Genomic DNA, 10,000 nt, shown 5'->3' on the forward strand with positions numbered 1-10,000 from the left:
AGGAACTGTAGTATGAATGAAGCAGCTGCCCTTAGATTTTGCAACAACAACAACAACAGAGAGAGAGAGAGAGAGAGAGAGAGAGAGAGAGAAGCACAGTTGTTGTGTACTGTAGTGTGGTGGTTGACAGCGGCGATATGGTCGGCTGGTCGCTGCTTCCTCTCAGGACTGAAAATTACCTACCCTTGCTGTCGGTCGCCGCTGCCGCCACCACCTCTCCCGCCTTCACCCTCACCCCCCCTCACCCTCACCCTCCCTCTTCCTCCCTCTCCAACACCTCAACCTTCACCTCATCATCCGCCAACACCGCCGATATCAACTCCACCAGCGCTGTCATTGTAATCATAGATAGAACAAGGAAGGATTTTCTGTGCAGGTCAGTGTTAGGAGGGTTTAGGGAAGGGGGATGGGGCGTATTTACGGAAGGCCCGCTTGCTACTGGCTGAATTTGTGTATGCACGTATGTGTGTGTGTGTGTGTGTGTGTGTGTGTGTGTGTGTGTGTGGCGGAAGATAGCTTGCGCTTCGTGAGGTATGGTCATAATAGGGGCTATTGATAAAGCTATAAAGCTCAGTGATTCAATTCTTCAAATCCCAATTAGGATGTAAACGCTAATCTACGAGATGTGTATGAGGACGGAAGGCTGGGTTCGGGTCACCATTAAGTGGTGTTTTAACGGAGATAATGAAGATTATGTGCCCATTAATTAGAGGGCAGTGTATGTTGCAAATGGAAATCATTAAGGCGTGTTCTAATGGTATAACCATTAAGGCATGTTCCATTCTCCATTAAACGGCGACAAAACCGTTCGTGCGGGAATGTAGTGTTTCCAGTGACTAATTCGACATGTTCTTTTCAGTCTTATGGCTGATGCAATGACTAAGTCGACAGTCCTCTTCAGCCTTATTGCTGTTATGATTTTGTCCAAAAATTGAAAGACACTGCAGAAGGCTGGCAATTATTTCTCGCTACCGATTGTGATTACCTCTGATTATCATTTTGAAAAGTGTTCAGCTGTTCTTCCTTATTCAGAACGCAGCGCCGAAAATTTTTATGTTGGGCTAGAAAGCTTTAGTGTCGAAAACGAAGTATAAGTACGTCAAGAAATATTTTTTTGAAAGCGTCTTAGCTAGGAACTTGCGTGTGAAACCGCTGTCAGTTGAATATACTTGAATGAGTCTTGAAACTTATCTTCAAAATATATGAAATGTCTTTATAAATACTCAAAAGTCTTGATAGATAACGTTAGGGAACAACTTGGAAAAAATCTGGATAACATGTGAAACCTCTGCCTATTTCTGCGACGTATTTTGGGTCTTCGGTTATATTCCTCGATGCTCAAACTGAAAATGCCTTTGCTGTTAAGTTTACCATTAATTTGCTGACCTTATCATGTCTTCTCTTTCATATGTATGAAGCAATTATTTCAGTTTCCTAATTACGATTATTTTTTCCTTTGCAGGTGAGTGATGTTTCGGTGCACAGACGAGTTCGTCTGTAGAGTGGGTATTCTAGATGATCGAGGTAAGTTTTGAGACGACTCTCTCTCTCTCTCTCTCTCTCTCTCTCTCTCTCTCTCTCTCTCTCTCTCTCTCTCTCTCTCAGGACAGACGAGTTTGGATACACAGTGGGAATTGTAGATGATCAATGTAAGTTTTGATTCTCTCTCTCTCTCTCTCTCTCTCTCTCTCTCTCTCTCTCTCTCTCTCTCTCTCTCTCTCTCTCGCATCGATATAACTAACCTGAGTCAGTGCTGGTCCTTCTTACCTGCGAGTTGTGAGCATTCTTGGCCTTTAATGATAAAGAGCTCACTCGGAATATAAAGTGTATATACTGTATATGCGTGTGTTGGTATTAATTGGTGAAGGCTTAAGGGGGGTTAGGGGTTTGGAGGAGGGGGTTGTGTGTGTGTGTGTTTGAGAGAAGTCTGGTGACGACGTACGCCGAGTTGCAAGAGAGAGAGAGAGAGAGAGAGAGAGAGAGAGAGAGAGAGAGAGAGAGAGAGAGAATGAATGGGAAGCCACTCACCTTGGACTCCCTCCCCCCTTCTCTCCCTTCCCCCACCCTCGTACGCCCACACTAACTCCACCACCACTAACAACGGGCCATTGCGCTACGTTCTTCTCTCTCTCTCTCTCTCTCTCTCTCTCTCTCTCCCCCTCCCTCCCTCCCTCCCTCCACTGGGGAAACCTCCCCACCCTTCCCCGTGCATTCGTGCCCCACCCTATACGTTCTTCCCCACCGGCCATTTTCTTTCATTCACTTCGTCATTTCTTTTCAGTCTTCCTCCTCCTCCTCCTCCAGATGATCTGTTGGATTAATTGGAATGAATGAGACGACCTGTGTTTGTGTTCATGTGCGCTTCTGCAGCCATGTTGGCATGATGCTTCTTTTTTTTTTCTTTTTTCGATAAGTTTTGTTGCTCGGATGGGAAGGGCATGGAACGGGAAATAGGAGGTTGGAGGATGGGAAACGGTACGGTTTAGGCGGGGAGGAAGGGGGTGGAGCTGGGGGGGGGGGAGATCCTCATAGTGGCAATCATTTTCTGAGGATGACTCAGTTCTGAGCTGAGAGCGACTCAAGACGCCTTAGTCAAGTTTGTATAGTTTGCATGAAGGCAGGCAGGCGTTTCTCTCTCTCTCTCTCTCTCTCTCTCTCTCTCTCTCTCTCAGCGTAAGCCCTAGGTCTTCTTTTAGTTGTGTGAGATATATATTTATATATATATATATATATATATATATATATATATATATATATATATATATATATATATATATATATATATATATATATATATATATATATATTTATATATGTAATATATATGCACACATATCTGTTATTATAATATAGCATTTGGTGACAGTTTATTTCAATTCCATCATCGATTTTTACAAAAGGAAAAAGTAGAGCCTCCCATGACCCGAGTGACGACCAATTGGGCATAATTGTTGTGTGCCTGCAGCATCGGGTATTACTTGGCAGTCTCTCTCTCTCTCTCTCTCTCTCTCTCTCTCTCTCTCTCTCTCTCTCTCTCTCTCTCTCTCTCTCTCATTCAGGTACTGACCAGATCCAACGTTGCCTAACTTGGCTGCTTGGGAGGCCCAGAGGTATTTTGAACACGCAGTAGTTATAACTGTGGTATCGGTATTATAGAGAATCAGAATACTTGGCCACCTGATAATACTGAAATGGGTGTTATTTTGAGCAAGAACGGTATTTGTTAAAAGTTTTGAGCATTCTTAAATTAAGCTGTTTCTTTTCCCTTTGTTATACATATTGAAGGCAAATTCGCCAAGACGTATTTAGAGAGTATTCAGAAGGGAATGTTGATTCAGAGATTAACATTCGCGAGGTTAGGCTATGATGCATTGAATCTTTTTTTTATTTTTTCATGTCATTTTTTGACGTCGATGAATGAACGTGTGTACTTTGTGTGTGTGTGTCTGTATATTATGTGCATTATATATAATATATATGTGTATGTATATGTATGTATAAATATATATTGATGTGTATGTATATGTATGTATAAATATATATTGTGTGTGCACTGAAACGCTGTCTAATGCGAAAACTATGTCTGTTGTTTACAAATAAAAGCAAGTCTACCCAATGGCAGCGTCACAGAGCGATGATCAGACGATTAACATTCCTGTTGGATTATGATTCCTTGCGTTGTGGGAGTTTCAGGCACAAGGAATGCGTGGAGAGCGAGAAGAGAGGGAAAGCAGCGGCGGCCAAGGACGACTATGAAGAAGAAGAAAGAAGAATCTCTTCTTCTTCTTCTTCCAATTCTCACAGTCAAGTCTCTGAAGAGCAGCAGCTACTCCTCACAGAACCTTGCGAGGTGAACGCGCTGACGCACGAACCTCCCACAGACTGTGGTATAGGATACACACAGGACACCTGGCATGACTGGAGAACAGGGGCGCGGCTATCACGTCCTTTACTTGTGCTCCAGCAATCTCTCTCTCTCTCTCTCTCTCTCTCTCTCTCTCTCTCTCTCTCTCTCTCTCAGGTCCTCAAGGTACAGTGGATAACAGTCTTAGGTTCATAACCGAAGTACCCGCTTGATGGACATTGGAAAGTGAAACTGCGTGTGTGTGTGTGTGTGAGAGAGAGAGAGAGAGAGAGAGAGAGAGAGAGAGAGAGAGAGAGAGAGAGAGAGAGAGAGAGAGAGCACGTTTTCTTTCAAATCCTTTTCCTATGAACGTGTCCATATTTCCGGTCATACAGACCTCCGTGGAAAAATGATCCAAGCTTTTACTTAGCGGAAATAGTGGTTTCAGTTCCGCATTCATGACTGACTCTCTCTCTCTCTCTCTCTCTCTCTCTCTCTCTCTCTCTCTCTCTCTCTCTCTCTCTCTCTCTCTCTCACACACACACACACACACACACACACACAGCTTCACGTAGAGAACGTTTGGTAGAACACTTCATTGTAGTAGTCTTATCGACTTAATCTCTCTCTCTCTCTCTCTCTCTCTCTCTCTCTCTCTCTCAGCTTCACGAAGAAAACGTTTGGTAGAACACTTCATTGTAGTTGTCTTATCGACTTAAAATCTCTCTCTCTCTCTCTCTCTCTCTCTCTCTCTCTCTCTCTCTCTCTCTCTCTCTCTCTCTCTCTCTCTCTCTCTCTACTTTACGTAGAAAACGCGTGGTGGAACACTTCAGCGTAGAACTCTTACCGACTTGAAATATTTCTCTCTCCGTAAGTGATGTCAGGCGGCGGTTAATTTTAGAAAAAACAGAAAAATATTGCCGAACGTAATCGGATTGAATATTCAGTCCCCGCCGAGTAGCGTTTGAAACAAGTCAGCACTGCTGTATATGAATGTGAAATCATTCAGATATTAAAGATTTTTATATAAATTTGTTTTTACAATAATATTATTGGCATCTGGGTCGCATTTGTAGGGTTGGGTATTGGGGGGGAAAAATATTTCTACTTTTGCTGAACTGTATTCGTATGTTCTCTTCGGTGACTTCCCTTCCCAGCATTGCTAAGCAAAGGAAGTCTCTCTTGGCTTGTGTTACACTTAATTCATGCTTTTCTACAGGCTGGGCATGTACAAAAGGTGGTTTTTTGGCTTGGCCTCAGTTTTTTGATAGCCCTAGCCTTTGGCTCTCTTTTTTTTCTTCTTTTTTTTTTTAAAGCCACTAAGTAGACAGTTTATTCAGCCTGCGATTTTTTTTTCACTAATTTATTTATTGAGAACAGGGTCGCTGAAGTTGACCGGAAATGAAAATGATCTTGTGGGAGTTCCTTTCTTAATAAGATCCAGATTCGTCGGTGATTGAGATACAGAGACGAGATTCCGATTCCGTAGTGAATAAGATCAATAGAAGAGACGTGTATTCCTTAGTGAATGAGATGAGTAGAGATGTGTATTCCTTGGTGAATAAGATCCATAAATGACGTGGATTCCTTCGTTAATGACGTCAATAGAAGAGATGTGTATTCCTTAGTGAATAAGATCCGTAGCAGACGTGGATTCCTTAGTGACTTCATTAGAAGAGATGTATATTCCTTAGTGAATGAGAGAAGTAGAGCCTTGTATTCCTTAGTGAATAAGATTCGTAAAAGACGTTAATTCCTAAGTTAAGGAAGTCAACAGAAGAGATTGTATTCCTTTGTGAATGAGATAAGTAGAAGAGATGTGTATTCCTTAGTGAGTGAGGTCCCGAAAAGACGTGCATTCCTTAGTTAATGAGATTCCGTAATGTATAACATCCGGAGGAAAGAAGAACATTGCCTTAATTAATTAGACCAAGAGGAATGATGCAGGGCCGTGATGATGAAGATTAAGATGAGAGATGTGGTTTCCGTATTGAATTGAGATCAAGAGGAGAGATGTGGTTTCCTTACTGAATTGAGATCAAGAGGAGAGATGTGGCTTCCTTATGGAATTGAGATCAAGAGGAGAGATGTGGTTTCCTTATTGAATTGAGATCAAGAGGAGAGATGTGGTTTCCTTATGGAATTGAGATCAAGAGGAGAGATGTGGTTTCCTTATTGAATTGAGATCAAGAGGAGAGATGTGGTTTCCTTATTGAACTGAGATCTAGAGGAGAGATGTGGTTTCCTTATTGAATTAAGATCAAGAGGAGAGATGTGGTTTCCTTATTGAATTGAGATCAAGAGGAGAGATGTGGTTTCCTTATTGAACTGAGATCTAGAGGAGAGATGTGGTTTCCTTAGTGAATTGAGATCAAGATGAGAGATGTGGTTTCCTTATTGATTTGAGATCTAGAGGAGAGATGTGGTTTCCTTATTGAACTGAGATCTAGAGGAGAGATGTGGTTTCCTTATTGAATTGAGATCAAGAGGAGAGATGTGGTTTCCTTATTGATTTGAGATTAAGAGGAGAGATGTGGTTTCCTTTTGAACTGAGATCAAGAGGAGAGATATGGTTTCCTTACTGGATTGAGATCAAGAGGAGCGATGTGGTTTCCTTATTGAATTGAGATCAAGAGGAGAGATGTGTTTTCCTTATTGAATTGAGATCAAGAGGAGAGATGTGATTCCATGCTGAATGAGGTCAAAAGGTGAGATGTGGTTTCCCTAGAGAAGAGATGCAGTTTCCTTAGTGTTATGAAGAGCGGAGATGTGATTCCTTAGCGAATGAGATCAAGAGGAAATATGCATCCCTTCAGAAACGAGTAAGAAGAGTGATGTGTCTTCTTTCTTTTAGAAGTAGGTCAAGGGGAGAGGTGTGCATTCCGTAAAAGATGAGATCAGGCGGTGCAGTTTCTTTAATGAGATCTTTGAAAGAGATTCCGTAGTCGTAGGGAATGAGATCAAGAAGAGATATAGGCATCCCTTAATGAGCAAGAACAGGAGTAGAAATTTATGTTCTTTGGTAAATTATTATTATTATTATTATTATTATTATTATTATTATTATTATTATAAGATTCAGGCCTCCAAAGAATATGGTGAAACAATTACAGAGAAGAGGTGCGCATTCCATAATAAATGAGCTCAAAAAGGAGAGGCGAAAATGCGTGAAAGCATATCGATTGTTTAGAGGCAGTGTCTAGTAAGATTAGGTGGAGTTCGACGTTGTTGTTTAGTTAGCCTGCCTTGAGGCTGTGTAGTGTCTGTAGAGAGAATATGACTCTGCCGTCCTATTTTTCTGTTCCACCACCCCTTTTAGACGACCTAGAATCTTTGTGACCTTTTTTCCCCGGTAATTTATCTTTGGTTCAGTAATCAAGAGAGCGACTGTCTTATTTTTTTTTACCTTGGCACTGCTTCGAGAAAAGTAAACATCAAGTATATACAGTGTGACACGGATGTTTCAGGACAGCAACGAGAACATAACGGTGTTATTCCCCTAACGAGCGCGTTATCTGAAGGGGACATCTGTTTGCGTTTGCCCTAACGAAAGAATTTCATCTGATAACGTTGCTCGGGGAGAATTCTTGTAGGAGAGGTCGAAGTCATTTCATCGTCAGGTAGAAGTGTGGGGACTTGTTTAGTGGGTATCTTGATCGAAGTGTATTCCAGTTTTCCTCATTAACTCGGCTCTCTCTCTCTCTCTCTCTCTCTCTCTCTCTCTCTCTCTCTCTCTCTCTCTCTCTCTCTCTCTCTCTCTCTCTCTCGGTCCTCAAACCCAATTTACTGACCAGATGAAACGACTAGGGCCACAAGAAATATGAGAACTCGTGTGACCTGACCTTCCTCACTGTGGTAGGATGAGAGCGATTATTATTATTGGCAACAGGCCCTATTATTATTATTATTCAGAAAATAAACATGATGTAGCATCCAGCGGAGGTATGAATGCTATACATTTACAAAATCAAACAGGACTTGGTTCCGAATCTTCTTAAAACTAGAAATTTGTTTGTAAATTCCACCACGGCCTTAGAAAAATGTCGGATGCCCTCTACAGTAACCTACTTTTGCCCTGACCCCAAACGCCACTTAGACTGCTTGTACTGAAGCGTACGCAGAACCCATTTGATGGGTCCTGAGAGTAAGTTTGACAGTTTCCATATGACCCAACTGGATGAGGTTAGGATACAGTGCCACCAGCCTTTTGTACGGAGCGCAAATCTGGCCTCTTGTGGCACCTTGTGTTCAGCCTCGAAGTCTGATGTAACTTCGTTGCTTTCAATAGCTGCAACAAGTAATGGCCAAGTTCACACAGGGGACGGCCTCGACGAAGTAATCCACCTCTCTCTCTCTCTCTCTCTCTCTCTCTCTCTCTCTCTCTCTCTCTCTCTCTGGAGCCTTAGGACCTGATCTTAATGTCGGCATGTAATGCAATTCGCTCGTTGGTCCGTGGATTATTCCTTTTACACCAGACTGGTTTGTATTGCGTGGTTAACTTCATTGAAAATAAAAGCTTTTGACCTTATTATTATTATTATTATTATTATTATTATTATTATTATTATTATTATTATTATTATTGTTACATTGAGATTTTGTCAAGAAGTGAAAGTTGGAAACTGCAAATCGGTCTAGTGTTTGGTCAGTCGTAAGAACGCATAAGTTCTGGCCCCCTCGCCCCCAATCCCTAATCCCCACTCATCCCCGTATACCCCCTGGGAGCAGGATCGTAGTACTTCTTAAAGGAAAGAATGTCTGTAAATTGGCCATTTTTGTTGCTTGAGGCTTGAGTTAGAAAGTAGAGTAATTGGTACATGCAACCTCCCGATGACTCTGGTGCTATTTTTATTTGTTTCGCACAGTTTTATGCCTGCGTGTATGTGTATGTGTGTGTGTTTGTGCCATTTCCAACATGCAAAGGCTTCCGTTCGTTCACACGACGCACAAACGCCAAGACACGAGCGTTCCCGGTATCTGTGCCAGTACGTCTGAATTCTGTAATTCAGCGAATTCCGTCAGTCGTTCGCGGGAACTCTTTCGAGATGGCCGGCAGTACTTCTTTGATAGTTGTTCACGTCCCGAGTCGTACCTTGGCCACCGTTTGCGTGCTCACGTCTACACGCACACGGCCGTGTCGGGAGGCGGATTGCTTGATGATCGTCCCTTGTGGAAGAGGGGGCGGTTGTTGGCTGTGAGTTGGGGGCAGTGATGCTGGGGGTGGAGAAGGAGGGTGTCAGAGAATAGACGTGGGGTGTGGTTAGGGGAGTGCAGTTGGTAGAAATTTAACTGGGGGTTACGGAGTACGATTTCTCTCTCTCTTTCTCTCTCTCTTTCTCTCTCAGGGTCCAAATGAATCAGGCACTCGCGGCGAAGGTTCCAGGAAATGGCTTTTCTTGGTTACGTTTTTCATGATTGTCGATGTGCGTAGTGACTAGACATTACATTGTGATTGTGAATGCGTTTGTTCTCTGTAAATAATTTTGGGGGAATTATTGTCACTTTTGAATGTATAGTTGTGATGGCTATTAGTGTTGTTATGAACTAGAGGGGGAAAATGAAACACGTGTTGTTAATTAATAGAATACATATTTAATTGTCAATGTAAATATCTTCTCGTGTTAGCTATCAACTTTATATAGAATGAACAATAAAAAAAAACCTGTAAATTATTTACTTTACCAGTTAATCATCCTGCAAATATACAATAATGCTGTTCAATTTTTTTTTATTATATAAATATAAATATAAATAATTGATTACCTGGGGTAAGTTACAAATAATTTTTGGGGGGGACATCAGTCTTAATAGATTCAGTAGGCTTTCCTTCCATCCCGTCCTCAGAAACCCACCTTCTGCGCCGCCATCTTCTTTTTTCTTTTGCCTCGTACTCATTCTCCTCCTCCTCCTTCTCCTTCATTGTGCCTTCTGGAAAAGATCAATCGGTGACACATGCGATTCCCTAATCACTACTGCCAGTCTTGTAATCTTGCGTCCATCGTCGGTATTCCTTTAAAACGAACTGGAGAGTGCAATATATATATATATATATATATATATATATATATATATATATATATATATATATATATATATATATATATATATATATATATATATATATATATATATATACATACACATATGTGTGTGTGT

The 10,000-nt window shown here is 41.6% G+C and overlaps 1 protein-coding gene across 8 annotated transcripts in view; it reads left to right on the plus strand.

The window, feature by feature from the left end:
• LOC136831506 (serine/threonine-protein phosphatase 4 regulatory subunit 1-like) overlaps window positions 1-10,000 on the plus strand; it is a 424,185-nt gene that overhangs the window by 245,815 nt on the left and 168,370 nt on the right. Inside the window, exon 1 of one of the 8 annotated variants that reach the window (XM_067092046.1) lies at window positions 9,090-9,267. The exons of the other annotated variants lie outside the window; for them this stretch is intronic. The gene's annotated coding sequence lies outside the window, so the exon portion shown is untranslated. Of the gene's footprint in view, window positions 1-9,089; window positions 9,268-10,000 lie in introns of those variants that run through there. 8 annotated transcript variants of the gene reach the window in all.

The sequence above is a fragment of the Macrobrachium rosenbergii genome, chromosome 48 (genome assembly GCF_040412425.1).
Source record: "Macrobrachium rosenbergii isolate ZJJX-2024 chromosome 48, ASM4041242v1, whole genome shotgun sequence".
Taxonomy (NCBI): domain Eukaryota; kingdom Metazoa; phylum Arthropoda; class Malacostraca; order Decapoda; family Palaemonidae; genus Macrobrachium; species Macrobrachium rosenbergii.